This window comes from Micropterus dolomieu, linkage group LG05 (genome assembly GCF_021292245.1).
Source record: "Micropterus dolomieu isolate WLL.071019.BEF.003 ecotype Adirondacks linkage group LG05, ASM2129224v1, whole genome shotgun sequence".
In the NCBI taxonomy this organism is placed as follows: domain Eukaryota; kingdom Metazoa; phylum Chordata; class Actinopteri; order Centrarchiformes; family Centrarchidae; genus Micropterus; species Micropterus dolomieu.
This window is the reverse complement of record NC_060154.1, coordinates 25,990,374-26,009,996: the sequence shown is the minus strand read 5'-3', so window position 1 is coordinate 26,009,996 and position 19,623 is coordinate 25,990,374. Positions and strand designations below refer to the sequence as shown.

Genomic DNA, 19,623 nt, shown 5'->3' with positions numbered 1-19,623 from the left:
AATGTTCTTTTTCACTCCAGATACTGACCTACTTTCTAAAAAGTAGGCTTTTTAATTTGAGCATTTGATCATATAGTATAATAGTAATTACTACTTTCTTCTATTCATTTCTTCTTAAAAGGAAATTCATCCTTGATTTTCTTTTTCTATTTGCACACCAATTATACCAAGTCTTCCATACTGTTTGTAATGCCTCATGTTCACCATCTGCATCTGCTTACCATCATCTTAAATCGAGCAAAATACAAGAAGAGGTTCTTCCAAAACACTTTTGTCTCCCTCAGCCATTGTGTATTAGCATAGACTGGGCTCACGGCTTACATTTCTCTCTGCTAGATTTTCTCCAGAACCACATTGCCAGCAGTACATGTCACTCACTGTTGTTTGAAGTCTTTACAGTATGAGTGTGCATGAGATATGTGTGAAACGTAAGGCAGGGATAGAGGATGAAAGCGTGAGGACGATTTGCTGTTGCCGGCTCAGAATGGAATGATGAGTGGTGACATAGCTCTAAATTGCAAATCGCTGTTTCAGTCTCACTTCACTCTGCTAAGAGTCGCTTCACTGCAACAGGGCTACTTCATTTTTATTAAAAATAGCCTGTGCATGGCAGACCTTTTACATAGGGAAAAATGGGAGATGGAGGCAGAGAGGGAATGGGTGAGGGGGGTGGGGGTGATGGTGGTAGAAGCACATTGAGGGGGGCAGCCTGGCTGGCTTAAACGACTGAGACGTGGACAGATTCTGTTCCATTTGAGCATCTCTGGCTTTCTCTTCTCTTCTGCCATTCGTCTTAATGCTTTCAGAGCTCTCATCCATTCTCACCGCCTCTCTCCTGCTCCTTGCACAAATGGAAATCTCTTAAGTCTATCCAAATCAGGCTGTTGTGGAGAGGCCCACTGTACTCAGCACATCTGTCACCTCATTATATTCAAGGCTTGACACATCTCAACCTTAACTGATACCACAGCATAACAACTGTGCAAGTGTTCAGTCATGTACTTATTTGTCATTTTAAAATGCGTGTGGTTACAATGTGCTCTGTCTGTATCTGTGTGTGTATATGTGTGAGAGATAATAATGTCTTCTTTGACATTACATCGCGTTGTAAACAGACAGACGGACATTATATTTCTCAAAGCACATGATGCCTCTTTGCAGCTCCTTTTTTGTCTCTGTCACACACAAACCAGCGTTCACGCACGCACGCGCACGCACACACACACACACACACACACACACACACACACACACACACACACACATCTGGACTGCTTATTAGCATATCTAGCAGAGATACCCTAAACAGCCCGGAGCGTGACCTTGTCTTGTTAGAGGAGGCCAGAAAAATGACCTACTTGATGCATGTTAATGTGATTTACACACTTGGGCTAACTATTATAATGAATGCAGCGTCCCAAAATATGGCTGTCGGCTACTAACCACGGTCCAGCGACCCCCAAACCGGCGTACTCGCGTGTGAGTGCACGCGGCAGGTGAGTACGGCGCGCACCAACCGAGCGCGCGCTCACATACACAAACGGTACCTCGCCAGAAAATTAGAAGGGAAGCACAGCATTATCCGTACCATCTGTCAATGTTTGGCGCTCAGTTCAGTTACTCAAAACATGGGTTGCTTTTCCCAGTCCTTCTCCCAGCCGAGTATTATTTCACCTAAACAGCCCGCTCGTGGTAACATCTGCTCGTGGCAGGAGAAGGCGAAAGGTTTGCTCCTGCTTGATACGCGAACAGCTCCAAACTGACAGTGAAACAGTTGGAAGCCGCGCCAGCACCGAGGCTAAGCCCCCAAAATAGAAAAACTGAACGATAAAGTGGAGAGCCGTGGAGAGGAAACTTGTCACGTCTGTGTAGGAGTAGGCTACGAGGCGTCACTTAAATAAACTAGTGAATCGTGAAGATAAACAAAGTCCTTTAGTGGAGAAGAATAGAGCTTACCGTGTGTTTGCAGCTCTGCTCTGCTGGTTCTCTGCCTTAACGGAGCTGAAATGATCCAACGTGGGAAAGGATGCCGAGGTTCATCTGAGCTCACCGTGAGGTCTGTCCACTTCTCCCTCTCTCTCTCTTTCTGTGCCTATCCCTCCCTCCCTTCCTTGGTGTCTCTCTCCCTCTCCATTAGTTTGAACTATCTCAGAAAGACGGTGGTCTCCCTAAAAGCCTGCTATTTTTGAGGATACATATAGTGACCACCACTACGTTGTCACACAGACACAGTGTGTACCCATACTGACAAATTGCTATTTTAGGTTGTCTCAGTTTGTTCTGCTTAAACCAAAAAACATTGCTTTGGTTTCTAATTATCACCTTTATTATCATCATTTTCTCAACCACATTTATGTTGAAAGCCCTGTAACATTTTATGGCCTGTCTGCATAATCATCTTCAATAAGTTAGCATTTTCCCAGTTGTTCCACAAAGAAGCTGGACCATAAAATTGCTATTCAAGGATGCATGAACAAATTTCACCACCATTAGTGTTCACCCACTTGCTAAACACATATCTACAATGTATGACTGGAGTCACCCCTCCCCTCTTCCTACTTTGATAGGATTTTTTCTCCACTGAGCTAAATGGATTGTGCACAATGTGTTTTGTCTATATTTATAAAGTCCTTTGGGTGCGAAAGATCTAAATGTTAAGACCAATTTATCTACTTGGAAATCTGGGTAAAAGATTAGGTATTGTGATATTTTTACATTGTGACATATTTTATCCCGTACCTCCTGGAATACAATATGTTTGTTTGTCCCCCAAATGTTTTGGATATTTTAACTTGAAAAAAAAACAAACAAACAAAACAGAATCTGATCTTTTGATGAAAACTGTACTTTCAGCACAGCGGCAGAATCACATGCTTTGAGCATCTCAATACTGTATAAAGTGATCATTCATCTACAGAGTGCAGAATTGCTTTGCACATCGATGTGTCTTGATCATTCTTGATTTCTGTCTTCTGACTAAGAAACACGAGAGCCTTTAAACAAGTGGTGGTGAGACAAGTGTTCACTGATATGAATAGAAAGCAGTAACCCTAAGGTCACTCCTCAGATCCCTTCTACCCAGCTGGGTACGGAGGTTTATTAATGCCAAAACTACTGCGCAAGCACAAAACAAAGCCAAGCCGCAATCAATCTGCTAGTCAGGATGTGAGAGCCCACAGGGACACATTTACTTTAAGTGCAAAACATGTTCTGATTTCTGACTGTGAGCGGGGGCAGTCATACTAATTTTGGCAAATTTCTGGCTGTTTGGGTTGTATGTTTTTAAAGTTCTGTCAGACAAGTAAAACAAAGATGTAGTGTTGTAACTTGTCTGTGACATTTCACTTCTTGGTCAAATCAATCAAATTTCGCTCCGCTCTCAGCCGGAGTTTGCATGTGAGGAGTAGAAGCTGCCGAACAAAATGAACATAAAACATTGAAGAAGGCAAGCAAAGGAAGCCCTATTGCTCAATGACTTTGATTACAATCCCGATTCTGTCCTTGCCTGCTTTCATAACTTGTTCTGTACTCACAAGTCTGCAAGCTTTCAAATCTGAACCACCAAATTGGTTTCCACATGTTTTTTGTTTTTCACTCGCTCAATAATCATCCATCAGTCATTAATGAACATCCGAAGATGAGAATTATGGATGAGTTAGGGGAGGAAGGGAGGCTTCCCCCTCTTTCTGCTCCCTCTCACTGCTGCAGTCAGTCATACAGTGGTACTCGTGTGGGTTAGATACTCAACTCTGTAATGTTGCACTGGAGATGTGCTGAGCATCATTGCACAACCCTGCCTGTAGTTTATTTCCTATTGTGGATTACACATATACATACATATACTTTTGCATACATTTACCTTTAAAACCATATATGGCACTTTGTAAAGATAAGCTCGTAGTATCAGCATGCAGAGCCACAACATTAAGCACAGCTTCAACATTTTGATATCTGTTAGCAAAATTCATGTATCGCACCCTCCCATATGGTAAATTGCTTCACACATGAAGACTTTCACCACCATACTTTGGCAGCCTCCACAAGAGAAGTCTGAAAAGGCAGTGAGGATGTGGGTGAAAAGCCTTTTGCCGTAATAGCCTTTGCAGCCATTGTCACTTGAATAATTACTAGTTTGCTTAATTTACTACCAGGCTACTCAAACAGAATAGGCAAGTTCAGCAAAATTTTGTTTAATCATGAATTTATTGAAGTGTCAAAAATATTAGACAAATTCTGACAGCATGCACAAATCAGTTTTCAACTCCTTACTGTTTATTACTACAGCTACATTAGTTCCCTTATACATGGCAATATATTATGACCTCTAGACTCCAGACATTTAGATTTCCTTTTTCTGCTTCTCTGTGTTAATGTGATCCAAACACATGCAGGAGTATGCTGTAATTATCTCACATACTTGAAACAAACATTTTATCGCCAGCCTGCAGTTACTACATACTACATACATTTTATCATCAGCACAAATAAAACATCAGCTGTTTATTAGAGAGAACTATATGCATGCCCAAATCACTTGAGAAATAGCCTGGAGGATGCAAGTGACTGTTCTATTCATTAATTTAGTATCTGCTGCAAAGATGCCATCGCGTCTCTCCAAAATACTCCCCGATGTTTGCCTTTCTTTTCTCATGCCATTTTTGTTTGTTTCATGTCTTTACTCAGACAGAGCCACGTCCTGTCTTTCTCTTCTCTCTTGTCTTTCCTTTTCTCTGTAATATTCCTCTTTCAAATCCTCTCTGCTCCTCCGAGTCCATCCTTTTGAGGAGATGTGATAGACGTCTACACAGTTTCCTGAGTATGCATCCCTGTGTGTGGCTCTGTATACAGCCTCTCTGGCTATTGATGTTGCCTCGTCCACTGTCAGTCCCCACTGAACCCCTTGGTCCAAAATTGAGTAGGCGTAAGGGGATCCCGAGCCCACGGAAAAGAGCGTTCCCTGCAGGCGAGTACCATCACTGCACACATAGTACAGACTGGGTCCAGAGAAACTCCCTTTCTTTCTGGCAAAGCACTGCTGTGTAGCACCAATTGTTGAAGAAGAATTCTGACTCTTGGCTAGAGAGGACTCTACAGATTTTCCAAGATCAGTTATTTGACTCTTTGTTGTTTCTCGTCGTCCACTTAGATCAAACTTATCGCCTCCGTGGTCGTGGCATTCATCTACCTCTCCTCCATCCCACCCACACAATGTGGCTGCCACACACAGCTCAGTTCCCTTAAACGGGTGAAGCATATGGGAAAGCAATTTGGCAGCTCCGCTTGTCGACAACCGTCGGCCGTGGCGGAGTTGGTAGAGCCGCAGTTCACGAGCCAGAATCCGTTTCCAAAGAGCACAGTCAGCGGAAGTACCTGAAGTAGTACCCACCAAGTGACTGTGAATGGGCAAGATCTTCTGGGAGGCAGGGCACGCCACCAGCCCAGAGCAACTGGAACGAGTGTCTGCTGCAGCCAGCACGCCGCCCTGAAACATGAAAGCCAGGGTGGTGGTGCCATGAGACATGGGAAAAGGCAGAGGGACAGACTGAGAGGAGGCCAGAGGATAGCTTGTGGGCATGGATAGGGACGGTAAGATGGAGTCCTGAGATGAGACGGTGCTGGAGCTCTGGATGGTGTTGATTTGCCCAAACTGTATTGGACTTTCACCCAGGTATTCCGCTACTGGAACATAAAAATTTAACAGACTTTTGCTATTGCTGAAGGACAAACCACTCACATAGTTACAGCCAGTCTTCTTTCCAATATGCACTGAATAACATTCAGCGGTTATACTTTCCAGAAATATGTCCTGGAAATTGCACAGATCCTGTAAAGCCATTGAAGATGATGACCTTTTCCCCCGTCTCTAATCAAATCCAGTGAAAAATATTAGTTGTCTGACAAAAGTGTGTATGCCATCTAGAGTTGTAGATTGTCTATTTTAGCAGCAGTCACGCTTTATAAGGACAACAAGACCGCGTTTCTCTACGCATGGTCATCTAAAACAACCCATCAGCAACATTTTCCAGTGCCTCATTCCCTTGACTTTGAAGCATCAACAGTCAGTAGCCCATGGGTAATTAGTTTTGGCTGCGATATCAGGTTGTTTTTCAGATCAGATTTCTTCAAAGTCTTGTGTGGGCGTAGGCCAAAGAGAGCTCAGGGTGATGGCAAGGCCTTGGCTGGAGCACATCAAATTAAGTTAGACTCTGAGCTTTGATGAATCCCTCTCATGAAAAGTTCTCTAATATAAGCAGGAATAAAATGATTCAAACATAATTTTGTAGCCACAATGTCACAATGTAGCCAAGCCCTAACTGAAGCTAATGCAACTTGCAACACCAGAATATCAAGCAATCCTGTATCACACAGGGTGTATGCTCACACAACTGCCTGTTTGGAAAGTTTGCTGCTAGTTGTCAACATTATTTTACACGTCTTTATGTTTAATTCATATTGAGCTTAAAAAAACTCATAATGAATGTCTTAAACTATTTTTGGATATGTCTTCATTGCTCCTATTATAACGCTAATTGTTGAATGTTTAAAGTGGCTGTAATTGATATTTTTATAATAACAGTCTATTAAAAGACAGAGAATCATCACCTGTATCCGCAGCTCCCCTTGGCTTTACAAAGCTTCATAGAGAGTTTCAGCTCATTGTTCAGAAAAAGCTCTAAAAACCCATTGTTCACTATGTTATCAGCACTAAACACCAGATAGATACAGTTAGAGACCAGTTGCTGAACATAGTGGAGCATTTAGCATACCGAACCCTCAGAATTTGAGATACTGCCTATTTTGTTTGAGTGTAAAAAACTGCATGCTAACCTGTTTTTCACATTGGATATTATTTACATATCTTTCACTTCACCCAGGGACACTGTGTGTTACAAGCCATTTCAACCGCCTCATCCTGGACTGGTGAGAGCCTGCGTGACAATTTCATAAGGTTTGACTCAGCCCCTGACAAAGTGCTAGATGTCTCAGTCCATGGGCAGTATCAACGCTCCAGGCCATGTCAGCTTGCAGTGGAGGTGGTGGTGTCCACATTAAGGAAGACAGATTAAGCGTTTTTCAGGAGGAAATGGCTCTGCAGCACAGCCCGAGTCTATCCGGCAGGTGCTGCTCAGATTGCCTCCATCCATTTTACATCAACAGGACTTTTTCAACAGGCACGTTTTGGACGTCCATAATGTGACAGTTTGTGCTGTTGTCTTAATGATGGCAGTGAGCCAGGGACATACCATGGTTCCGCATTGAGGGTTTATAAAGTGCTGCAGATAAAGCCACTCTCTGAGCGTCCAGGTCAACCTCCCACTGAGTGTCCTTCATGGTCAGCTCGGTTGATGTGTCAGAAGATGAGAAACAGAATTTATCATTGCCCACACAATTCAGGCCAGAACCTTAATCACAGTTTTTTATATTGTTCACCTCCCATCTTTATTATCTAAACTTTTAATGTTGTTTATGTATGCAATCACATGCTGTTCGCAAATGCATAAGTACTGGTGAGCGCTATGGACTGGTCCGCTGGTTCCAGCCTTTTATCAACAGAGCCCTGAAGAGAGACTGTCTTCATGTTGTGTTGCAGCCCAGGTTGGACTTAAACTTCACACACTGACTTCTCATTTAGTTCATTTTAGCTTGAACTTATTCTGTATGAAGTTTAACTACACAACATGAAAATAAATCTCCAGCAGGGTCTCCAAATATTGTATCAAACCCTTAAGAATAGCAGGTGTACAATAAAGCCAAATAATCTTGACAAACCACCGCGTACTGCCTCATATGTACAGCATATAATGCCTTTGGTTTGTGTTGATATCAGCAGATTGATGGGCCACAGGTCAGTGACTGTTTCCCTTTCAGTGCTGGCAGCTGTTATAACACACTCCACTTTTAGTTTTACTTCACTGTCATTACAAATGACTTTACAAGCTCCACGGAGCCTCTTCACCAGAGCATATAAGCTTCTTATTTACGGTCAGCGACAGACAGCGAGGTCAGTCATTTTTAGCGGATAGCACTGCATTTTAAAGTCAACCTCACGCTTCGGTGGCTGAAGAAATTATTTGTCATATCATGTTTCTGTGCTTGGCTTCCAGCGTCCCCTTTTCTGTGGGGATCTACCTACTGAAATTGTGTCACAAGAAGCTCTGTGGGATCATCCATCTTGTCAATAGGAACAATTTATATGACTCCGTTCTGATGCAGCTTACAGACGAAGGTGGGTCACAGCAGCCTGTGGGACACCCGATACCAGTTTAGGGGATTAGACTGAGGTATCATGAGATGATTGTGAGTGATGATGTGTGTTTTGTGAGACTGTGGAACAGATTGTGTTATGTATTAATAAAGAGCTTTGGCTCTTATGTGTTGAAATATATGACTGTCATATCTGCTGTGTAGGGGACGTCATAATTCAGGCACGTGTGACAACTGGAGAAGATGAAGCTTCCCAAGCCAGTGTAGTGTTGCCCCTGTGGAAATGGGTTGGAATGGACTGTTACATACAGGACTCAACGGTAGTGAGCCTTGTGTTTCTACACCAAGGAATAGAAATGCAGCTTGGGGCAACATCCTCTAGTCATCCTTTCTCTTCTGACATTTGTATGGTGCCCTTGCTTTGCAGTTTGATTTCTTTTTGGAACAGCTGTAAGATCTTGAAAGATGGTTCCTTTCCAGATGGGAAACTCCAGGCGATTGCAGTGTGTACTTGTGTACTTGTACAATATGGAGTCGTTCACAGCTGAGTTGTTTTTTTGTGTGTGTCGTGAGCTTGTGCATTATCATGTCTGACTTTCAGGTGCAGCTGGATGCAACACGGGATGATGTAACCCACAGACATGTATATGAGCAAGTGTTGTTAAAAACATTCTTTATGCCAGTTCTAATTTAAATAATGGGAAATAGACTAAATACAACTGTTGCTCTTACAAATCACCAAGTCCAGTTGCTGCAATACAGCAGGGATGACTGATACATGCACAATGATCATGAGAGTTTGACTGTTATTGAATACCTTGTACATTTCAGGACAGTATCCTTTATAATGACACTGATGGATACTTGCTGATTGGAGGAGGCAAGTACATGGCAGGCATCCATGGGTGTTTTGTGCCTATCAAATACAATTGTTTTGGAATTGTAGAGGTACATTTTTTTGTGTTGAAATATGATGTCATCCATGTCACAGGTAAAAAAAAAAATCTTTACCCCAATTACCCCCAAACAATTCATATTAAGTCCATTAAAGCAGTGTTGCTACCATTCTACAGGGATTTACCTTATATAGATGTCATATACAGGGTATCAAATCTGCACACCTATTAAATATTGGAAGATTCCTGTTGCCATTTATGTTTTATTCCAGGTGTCTGTACACCTCACTTCATAAGATTGTGGGGTCAGGTTAAAGAGGGAAAAGCAAACAAAAGAGGAGGAAATCAGAATAGGTGTCTTAGAATGCTGCACTGTTTGACTACAAGTCGTGGATAACTCACATCATTATTCACAGTTTTTGATGTTTCTGTATCATTTTCTGTAGGATCTATTGGCATCAAGGACGTAAGGTGTACTTTGTTTGAGTCGGCAGTTGGTGCAATGTTCACCGTGGATCAGGCACAAAATAAAACCACATCCAAATCAATGACTCTACTGCAAGTATCCTCATTCACAAAGCGTCTTTCTTATTGGCCACTATCCACATCTCCGGCCTGGAACACTCAGTCAGTCAACAACAGTAGAGTCAATGCCTTCCTTAATTGCTACATTATCACACGTAATGCCACTTGTGTAACAATGACTGATAATATTGACTCTTGTGTGTTTCAGGGTCTTGTGTATAGTTTGATTGGCGCAGCAGGTGATAACCATTTTGCCCTGATGCATGCAGGTTACAAGCACGCACAAAAAACTGATGGGTTTCCAAATAACGTGGACATGGCTTACAGCTACTATTCCAACCCTGGGGAATAGAGCTACACTAATAGTTCCACGTATGTTTACATAACTGAAATCACTGGAAATGTAATTATTACATTGAGCCATGCTAGAGGCTTTCATTGAATGCCGTTCAGTTTTGTACAGACATTCACGCTTTGCACGCGGTCATGAAATAGTCTGTCAAATAAACAACAAATTGTAATTTTTACATATTCGATTTTGTACGGATTAAGCAGACGAGATTTAGCATGTTAATTAGTGAGTTTTAAAGGCGCTGGCAGAAGGATTTTGTTACTTTCAGACAGAGCCGGTCAAGTAGCATTTCCCTTTTCAGCCTTTATGCTAAGTTAAGCTAACCTGCTGCTGGCTCCAGCTTCATGTTGAATGGAAAGTTGTAAGAGTGCTAGGCCAAGTCAGTCTTCTTGGCAAGAAAGTGAGTTTCCCAAAATGTCAAACTATTCCTTTAAAAGAAGTAAAGAAAACAAGAAACATAAGAATAACCTAACAATCAATTCATCAAAACATTTATTGGAACTGTTTATCAGATGTTCTAAATATATATTCAAATGCACAGTATGTAGAGTATAAATAGATATAACAGAGAACCCATAAGTCATTCAAACACATAGAGATCCACATGAACAAATACACACAAGCACAAAAACATACTGTACACATGTATACAAACACATGACAGCAGTGATACAAAAGGGACTGTCTCCATGATGTGATTAATAGTGTGTTTGTTGGTCCTGCCAGGGAGAATAGGTGGGTCTTAAATCCTAATTTAAAAATGTGAATGAGTTAGCTGTCATGATGAATGGAAAAAGAGCACTCCAAAGATAAGGAGCCCACTATGAGAACTCTACTTCCGACTGATTTCCTGTTTATTCTTTGAATATTTAAATTAGCTGCATCAAATGAATAAAAACAGAAAGACTTTACTGTCTGCTACTCCCTGAAATAGGCGGCCAATGGACTGAGAATACTGTGGTGAAGTTTATTAGTGAAAACTCTGGCTGCCGCACATTGACCAACTTGGAAACGTTCTGAGTATATTGCAGTACAATAATCCCTCTGGATCCAATCTTAAGAAGCCCTGAAAACCTATTTTCTCAATCCGCTTCTTATTATAAGTGATAGGGTCCTACACAATCACTAAATGTTCTGCCAAAGTTAGAATAGTTTTTTATCTTTTAGTCGAGCAATATCTGTGCTGATTTGTCATTGCTCTTCTGACAGGTTTGAAGTGGGCGGAGGTCAGTTGAAAAATGTGATGTCAAGCTCGGAGAGCTTTACTTCCCTCTTCGATAACTTCAGGAGTACTAATAATTTACTTTAATCATGTTTCCATTTGTCTATCCTGAAGCAATACACACTTGAACACATCTACCTAAGAAATCAAGAGGATTTAGACACTCAAGACCAGCAATGTATTTCAGTATCTGAAAGTCCAAGCAGAGAGAGGAGTATGTTATGTATGTATGTTTGAGATAAATCCTGCTTTTATTCCTCTGTTGATGATCAGTACACATAGTCAGTGTTCAGAACAGGCCAATAAAAAAGTAGTATCTTTAGAAACACCAGGGAACAACACAACGCACACCAGTGCGGTGAAATGAAATGGTTTGAAGGAAGTGCTATGCAGATGAAGGATGTATCAGTGTTGTACGAATACTCCATCCTACTAATAAAGGTTCAGTAAGATTATAAAGACTCAACCTATTTTATGATTAAATTGAATACTGGATATTTTGTGCATGCTTGTGTGTATGTCTGTGTTTTGACAGCTATTGATTCACTGATTGATGTTGATTCTTCAGGGCCAGGGAGAGAAGAAATTACACCCAAGGTTTTGAGCTGCTGGAGAAAGCTGCAGCACTGGTATGTGTGTACTCCTAGTAATCAATCTGAGTGTTTACAGTATGTGCCTTCACTCTACTAGTGTCTGTTTCCTTGCTTTAGGGCTCAATTAATGCCTTGAATGGTCCGGGCTGGTACCTTGGGATTATACTGAAGGACCACAAAAATGCAGTGAAATACAAGCAGCTCTTAATGGGAATGATCATGGCATGTTCAGCTTGGGAATTCATCATCTCAGTGGGAAAAACACAGACCGCCTGTGGAGGAATGAGGTTTGAGTCCCACACCGTGTCAAAATTTTGTTTTATCACTGATCTACGATCAATGAGCTGATGTATTTTCTGTATCATCTACAGATGGCTGCATTCCAGCAGTTTCTGAATGTGTCTCGGATTCGTCATGCAGCTGCATCAGTGGAGACAGCTTGGTACCTTTCGACAGGAAGCCTGGAAGGGGTTTCTCAGGATGCGGAGAGGGCTGTGATGTAAGAGGCTTTCATTAGCTTGGTGAAGAAAGCTTTGTTATGGGCTGTTGCACTGTAGCCTGCAGCTCAGTGGCATCTAATTTCAATGACAGTGGCTAATTCAAGGTCAGAAGCTAGTATTTGCATATCTAAAAATAAAAGTCACTGTCACTGCATTATTGTCTGGCACAGGGAGATTCTGCTTACCATTGTTCCTCTGGTATCTTATGAATTTAAAGAAGCTCCCGCTGCAGCTGTAGAGTCTTTTCTTTTTAAAAATGACCTCAACAAATCAGAAACTATTTTTAGATCATGTTAAAATATTTTCCGTTTATGTGGAAAAAATGATATTCCATCATTCATCCCACATCCTTTACCCTCTGTGCAGAATGCTAAAAAAGGTCTTTGAAGAGAACTGACACCTTGGATTTATGATCAGAGAGGCTCTCCAGGCCTGCCTCCGGGGCTCTTGTTAGGAAGGACATTAATTTCAATTACTTTTCTCCTCATTTAATCATTTTCTCTGCTCTTTAATATTTGTCTCCGCTTCTTCATATTTGTATTATTTTGTTGCAAACAGGCAGGAGCCACTTGTGAAGTATGTTTTGGCATCTGAAACCGGTGTGGGTTTGGCCCAGAGCAATGTTGCGCACCTGTGTGAAGGAAATGGATGATGTTTCTCTGGTTTTAGCCCTTTGTGTCTGTCCTCAACAAAACATTCACTTTTCTTTTTCAGCACCCTTCTGAAATCAGTGTCTCATTAATTTGAGTTCTGAAGTTAGCAGATGAACAAATTGCACATAATTCCAGTCACATATTAAAAGAAGAGAACCAAGCCAGAGGGAAATTGTCAGCAGTTGATAACATAACCTTCATCATTGCTCTGCTCTTTCTCACCCTGCACTTATTCTCCCAAATGCAGGAACTGCATCTCAGTCATGATTGTCAGCGGCGATATCACAACTACTCAATATTAAGCTATGATCCCCATCCATCCGGTGAGTTCCTCTATTTCATTTTGCTTTAACCTCTCTATCTCCCTGTCAGTCTGGTCGATAAACACTAAGTATTTATCTTCTTTTATAGCTCTGCTGAAAATGTGAGACCTCTACTACTTTTGCTCCAGCTCGAAAGAAGACTCATTATCCTTGGTTGGTCAGGCCATATCGATGTATGGCAGAGCAGCTCTAGCAGGCAGTCCTCAGGTGACAGATTTACTTGGGCTGTAATCTCATCACCCTATGATAAACTTAATTAAACTTCCACGGCCTCGGGCCCACCACAATAAAAACAACAAACAGCATGATACAGTGTTATTATTTGGAGATCTTTCTCTATGAATAATCCATCAGCCCCTGTTATGATTTCATTTTCACACGGACTCACAGGGAATGTACAACTTTGTCATTTTAGAACAAAAATGGCACGTTCTTCAATTGAACGTCTACTGCTTGTGTCACATCATGATGAGCCGGACATTATGGTGGAGAAGATCTTGAAAAGGTGCTTTTTTTTAAATCCATGAACTGCCTCAACAATGAATAATGACCATGGGTAGTTTTTGGGGGATCCAAGGCTGTTTATAGTACTTAGTAGTAATAATGCTTGCAAGATCATGTCTCTCTACTGTTGCTTCAACACAAATATGAAGTTTTCATATTTAATGTTACCATTGTAAATGGTGTTGGACGTTTTTTTTATTGAGGAAGAGGAATACTTTTTTTTTTGCAAAGAGTTGGATGAGAAGATAATATTTCATGTCTGTTTGCGAAACTTTGGTTTTTTAAAGGTTAAAAAATTAGACATAATGTGTTAATGAGTGAGTTTTAGAGGTGCTGATAGACTTTGTTACCTTCGGACAGAGCCAGGCTTTTTCCCCTTGTTTACAGTGTTTGTGCTAAGCTAGGCTAACTGTTTTTCAGTGGTAGCTTCATATTTAACCCACAGCCATGCCATTGGCATCAGTCTTCTCGTCTAACTGTTGGCAAGAAAGGGAATAATAGTAATTTCTTTAAGCCCAAGTCAGTTAGCTAACGTAAGTCTACTCCTGCACTTGACATCATTATTATCATTTCCATGACATCCTACTGTTATTTTAACAAAATTATGAAAGCTTGATGTTTCTGTCATCATGCACAGTTTTCATTGTTTTAACTGAGAATGAAGAAGCAGTAACACCCTGTTCTGTAGCTTTACTCAGAGTCCAGATGGGAAAAGCCTTGAGGAGAATGACTCAGAACAGTGCACAGCTCCTCCTGGTAGGCGTAAGGCAATCAACTCATACTGTATGTAGTAAGAGAAACAATCAACACACTGCATGCTGCACTTATTATCCTCATTTGATAATTTGATATACCTTTAAATATAGAAAATGTGAAAAAGTAACACATTATACACTATATATATTTTGAGAAAGAAAACATGATGACTTATTTAAATCATTATTATTTCTCTTTAGGCATATCCATCTCTTCTTTCTCTCTGTCATTACTGTGATTGTGCCTTTTCAGAGCTGTCTTAGTAAATATTTGTGTTCTCCTTTACTGCACCTACTTGCACACATTTTCCACAAGAGGGTGCAATTTTCCCACATGGTCTACCAACGCTTGCTTGTACATCAAAAGATAATCTGTGTAATCATGTTTATTTGCCATAAATTTCCTTTCATCCTACTCATCTGAACACAGAACAAAGGGTTCTCCATCACCGTGTGGTTGCACTGAGGGCAAACACATCATCTGTCAGCCAAGATGTTGTCAACTTGAATAGAGAGCTAGATGGCATCACGGGAGGAACCTACAGACTGGCAGGGAACCTAAGGCTTACCGTCCTGAATGGCAAGCAGTGGCTCCGGCAAACCGGCGATTTGGCTGTGACTCTGTCGGGCGAGTGCCTCTGTGCTTTCTGGACCACACTCCTCTATCATCTCTTATGCCTCAAAATACCCAGCACAGTGACCCAATAACCACAGCAAAAGCCCCAGATACTACATATTGTAAGAGCATACATTTAGCGGATGAGTTACAGCACTACTCATGTGACACATTTGTGTTTCGGAGGCAAGTGACTCATTTTAAGTGAGGAAACAGGAAGGAGAGAAATGTGAGTGTGCTGGTTTATCAGAGTGTTTATAAAGTCCCCCCCCCCCCCCTATTTGTTTGTGGATAATTAACTACTTATCAGAAGTTAATTTAAGTAATGCTGACTCCGGCCTACAGTTTATGTTGTCTTGGGGATGTGGTGCCAAGGAAGGAGAGTAAAGCTTCTGTTATGCAGTCTCCAGTAAAACATATTCCAACACTGAGTATTTATTTAGTAAGTTATTTATGGACATTAGCGATTTCAGTCACAGCATAGCACTGTTTGAACTTACACACAAATACTCTGATGGCTGCAAGGCATAAAGGATCAGCGTCAGTGATGGATGTATTAGGAGATAGGATGTATTGTACAGGAAGCTGTGTTCTAATAGGTCAGCTATTAAACTTGTTCCAGCCCCTATCAGTGACATTTTGATGATAAGTGTCTCACAGGAGACAGGACATGCAACAACAGCATGGGCACTTAAACATTTTGTCCAAGGCCAGAGCAATGGAATTTCAGAAGTTATTGATTTAGTCCCTGGCTGGTCAGGTGCTCCTGGTCGATACATAAGATAAGACAATGTCAGTTTTAGCCACCGCTATGGGAAACAACAATAAGAAAGGTTTGGTTTGAAAGTTAACATGGCAATGGAAGACACCTCAAACACATCTTTAGAGCCCTTGCTGGGGTGTTAGTAAAAAGGTAATGCTTCTCTGTGGTACTATTGGTCTTGTGTTCATAAAGATAACATAATAGGCAATGCCCTTTGAGGGATTTTGTTTCCAACAAATGCAGTGTTACTCAGTCCTTAACAGTTATTTACAGCTCTGGGTGACTTGTGACGATGTGCAGTTTACAGCAGTGAGTGTTGTTGCCTGGTATTCATGGAGCTGTCATTAGTTAAATAAGTAGTTTCACAGTGTAAACAGCACCATGTGGAGCTCCTTCAGTTTAGAGTGAAGTCTGTATATAATTTGGGGACGGAATAATGGTCTCCTCTCCTCTTTCTTTATCTCTGTCCCTTATGTTTTCTGTCTGTGTCTCTTTCTTCAAAGGAAACATTGTATGCTGTGACACATGTTCACTGTGGTAATCTTGTAGATGTTTCTGTACTTTGTGTTGTGTTTTCATTGATATTGCCATAGGTAATTGCTTAAAAATTGAATCTCGATTGTGTAAAGAAAATGCACATGTCAGAGACAGGTAATATAATCTGTGTAATAATAATCGGTGTTGTATGTTGAGGCTGTTGAGAAGTATTCATGTTGTTTTCCCAAAAAAAGCTAAAATTAGTTGAAAAAGATTATCCAGTTTTCCTTCATTATGAAATCTCAGATCAGTATGGAAAATCTATTAGTCACCTCATATGTGTCATATAACGTTTAGACATTACTACTGATAAAGAAGTTGCATACAATAAAACTATTGGCACCTGGAGTAGGTATGATGGTGAGTTTAAATGATGGGGTGGACAGTGGACAGTTGTTTTCCATTTGATTTGTTTAATGAGTTTATTACAGGTTGATTGATCTTGACCTTGAATTGTTGCAGTATACCGTAAGCTACTTCAGTTCATTACTACACACTGACAGATCTCTCAATTGATTTACAGCGTTCACACTGTTCATTCTTTAATAGCTGAATTCAAGTTATCCTGAAACCTCTGGAATGTTTGATAAAAAAAACTTTGACCAAGAGATATACTTGTTACGCAGAAAAACCCCTACCAAATATTTGACTTGTAGATATTTCACAGTCTTGCAGTTTTCAACAAACTGGCATCACATGGACATGGCATAGTGCACAAATGGCACAAAAACACAATCATGTCAGCACCATTCCTTTTACACAACAGTAGAGTGCGATTTTAGCTCCTACACAGTAATTGTAATTCAGAGAGTTTGATGATACTGTCAGCAAACATCTCAATACATTTCACTTTTCCTCAAATGGCTGCCCTAACATGCAGTTAAATCCAGCGCCCTATTGAAGTTCCATTGAAATTGCTACATTGTTCACAGTTAGTGCCTTTTCATGTGAGTTGAGCAAGCGTGTGCTGAAACAAAAACAACACACATGGCTGTGTGTAGCCTGACACTTGAACTTGACGTTGTAGTAGTCTGTGGTTTTATCAGCTACAAACACCCCTCAGTAAGGTCTTTGAGGTACTGTAGTGACATGGTCGATAGCCCCGCACCGCACGCCATGTTGAAGAAGAAAGTAGAAAGTACAGTACCTCATGATCAATTGTAACGTCTAAAAATAACTGCATGTAACTGTAAAATTTATTTCAGCTGGACTTTGGCAACATCTGTCTCTACTCATCTAGTGAACAATATCTCTGAGGTGATAAAAGGGAAAAAAAAAATCTTAAACTGCTACTGACGTAATTTTAAAACATTATCCCACACAATAACACCTGTCCATTTCATAATTAGCTATCGTGAACACATCCTGCTGCAGGCTTTATTTGACCATAGAGGAGGGGGTGAAAGTGACGACGAATCCAGCCAAAGAGTTGTTTGGCGGTCACACTGAAGATCAGTGATGAAATAGATCTTTAATGGCAGTAAACTGTATTTGATTATATTAAGTTCAAATGGTAACTTCATGAGTATAGCATACCTGGCTCATTGTACTATAAAATTTTTGTGAATTTTGCATGTGTCAGGCCTCGCGGGCATTTTCTTTGATGAGATTAGTTCATGTGAAATTAGTTACTGCTGCAGTTTGCAGAAAGGCACCAATATTCTGCCAAATAGAAGTTGTTGGTTTTTTTAGACAAATTTAAGACCAATACCTGTGTTTATAATTGGAATTACAGTTCTAGGCACAACACACACAGGCGATTTTAATAGACGATATTGCATTACAAGCAGCCCTTGAGCAATCAGGCACCCATGGGCCCTAATACAAATACAAAAAAAGAATAGTTTTATACATCTAAAATATGTGTGTAAATGTTTTACTTGAATGTGAGTGAGGGCACAATGTGAAATGAGTCAGGAATGTTATCAGGGTTTCTGGTGCCCTGCGGAACAAGCTGTTTCTTATACAATATCAACAATTTAAAATGATACAGACCCAGAGCCCCGACTGACTCAAGGTTTAGAATACCACTTAGCCTGAAAAAAATGTCAACAGCTAATAAAAACACGCAGTCCTGATGCACTGCACTGAGACTGAGTGCATTTGGGTATCTGAGTTTGTATGGGAAGCCTCGCGGGGGAATACGTGTGTCACCACCCACATTGCTAAAAGTAAGCTACATTTTGTCACAATATCTCAAACACTGGAGAGTGATGTGCAGATATACTTCTGCCTCAATTTATTTCAGATTTACAAGGTACAAGGTAAATTTAAGATGTCATTGTTAGATGACATGCATTTTGTAGTTTCCTGTATGCTACAAAGCAAATGATATACAAAAATTAGATACAGAAATAAACAATTTTGCATGGTGCAGTGCGGAGGATGAATTTAAGACTCTTAAGCCTGGGGGAAGAAGCTGCTCTGTAGTCTCTTGGTGCGACAGCAGATACTTCTGTCTGATTTGCCAGACGGTAGCAGGGTGAACAGGCCTTGGCTGGGTGGTTACTGTAGCATCCTCTGGGCTCTGAGCAGGCACCTCACCTCACTGATATCACCGATGGTTCCACTGATCTTCTGAGCAATTTTAATCAACTGCTGCACATCCCTCCTGTGCTGGGCCGTGCACATCCCATGCCAGTTGGTGATTAATCATTTATTCATGATTAATAAGCAATGGCATCCCAGTTGAAACACACATCCACACACATCAGTAAAAAATTAGTACAGTTTATGGTAAATACTGATTCAGTAATACTCAGTTCAGTTGTAGGATTCTGTGTTTAAGATGCTTAAATAACAACTTATCTTAAAATCTTATTTTTGGTTTAACTTGTCACTGTGCTGCAGTGATGTAGAAGTGTGCCCCAGCGTGTGTCATCTCTGTTTGGTGTAGTTACAGGAGCAACAGAACACACCTCTGACCCTGGCAGTGACTCAACATAGCTATATTTTCATCAAAATATGGCTAAACAGACATGTTGCACCTGTGCATTGACATGAAACCAAAGCAAAAATGTAAGAAATCCTTTTATGGTTTGGACATTCACAATCACCAGTCTGACTTGATAACATTTGGAAATGAAAAACTCTACTGCAGTATGAATAATAATAGATCTCAGTTGTATTCGACATTCAGTATATGTCAAACAGGCAGTAGAATAACAAACTGTGGAATC

General features: G+C 40.8%; 2 protein-coding genes and 1 pseudogene across 2 annotated transcripts in view; 1 reads left to right on the top strand and 2 right to left on the bottom strand.

The window, feature by feature from the left end:
- LOC123971409 (desmocollin-1-like) overlaps positions 1-2,089 on the bottom strand; it is a 20,807-nt gene extending 18,718 nt beyond the window's left edge. The window contains exon 1 of the mRNA XM_046050209.1: positions 1,957-2,089. The gene's annotated coding sequence lies outside the window, so the exon portion shown is untranslated. The remainder of the gene's footprint in view (positions 1-1,956) is intronic.
- LOC123971410 (cytoplasmic FMR1-interacting protein 1 homolog) overlaps positions 1-19,623 on the bottom strand; it is a 1,205,200-nt gene that overhangs the window by 408,246 nt on the left and 777,331 nt on the right. The gene's annotated exons all lie outside the window — the stretch shown is intronic.
- On the top strand, positions 1,536-13,535 carry LOC123971457 (annotated as a pseudogene).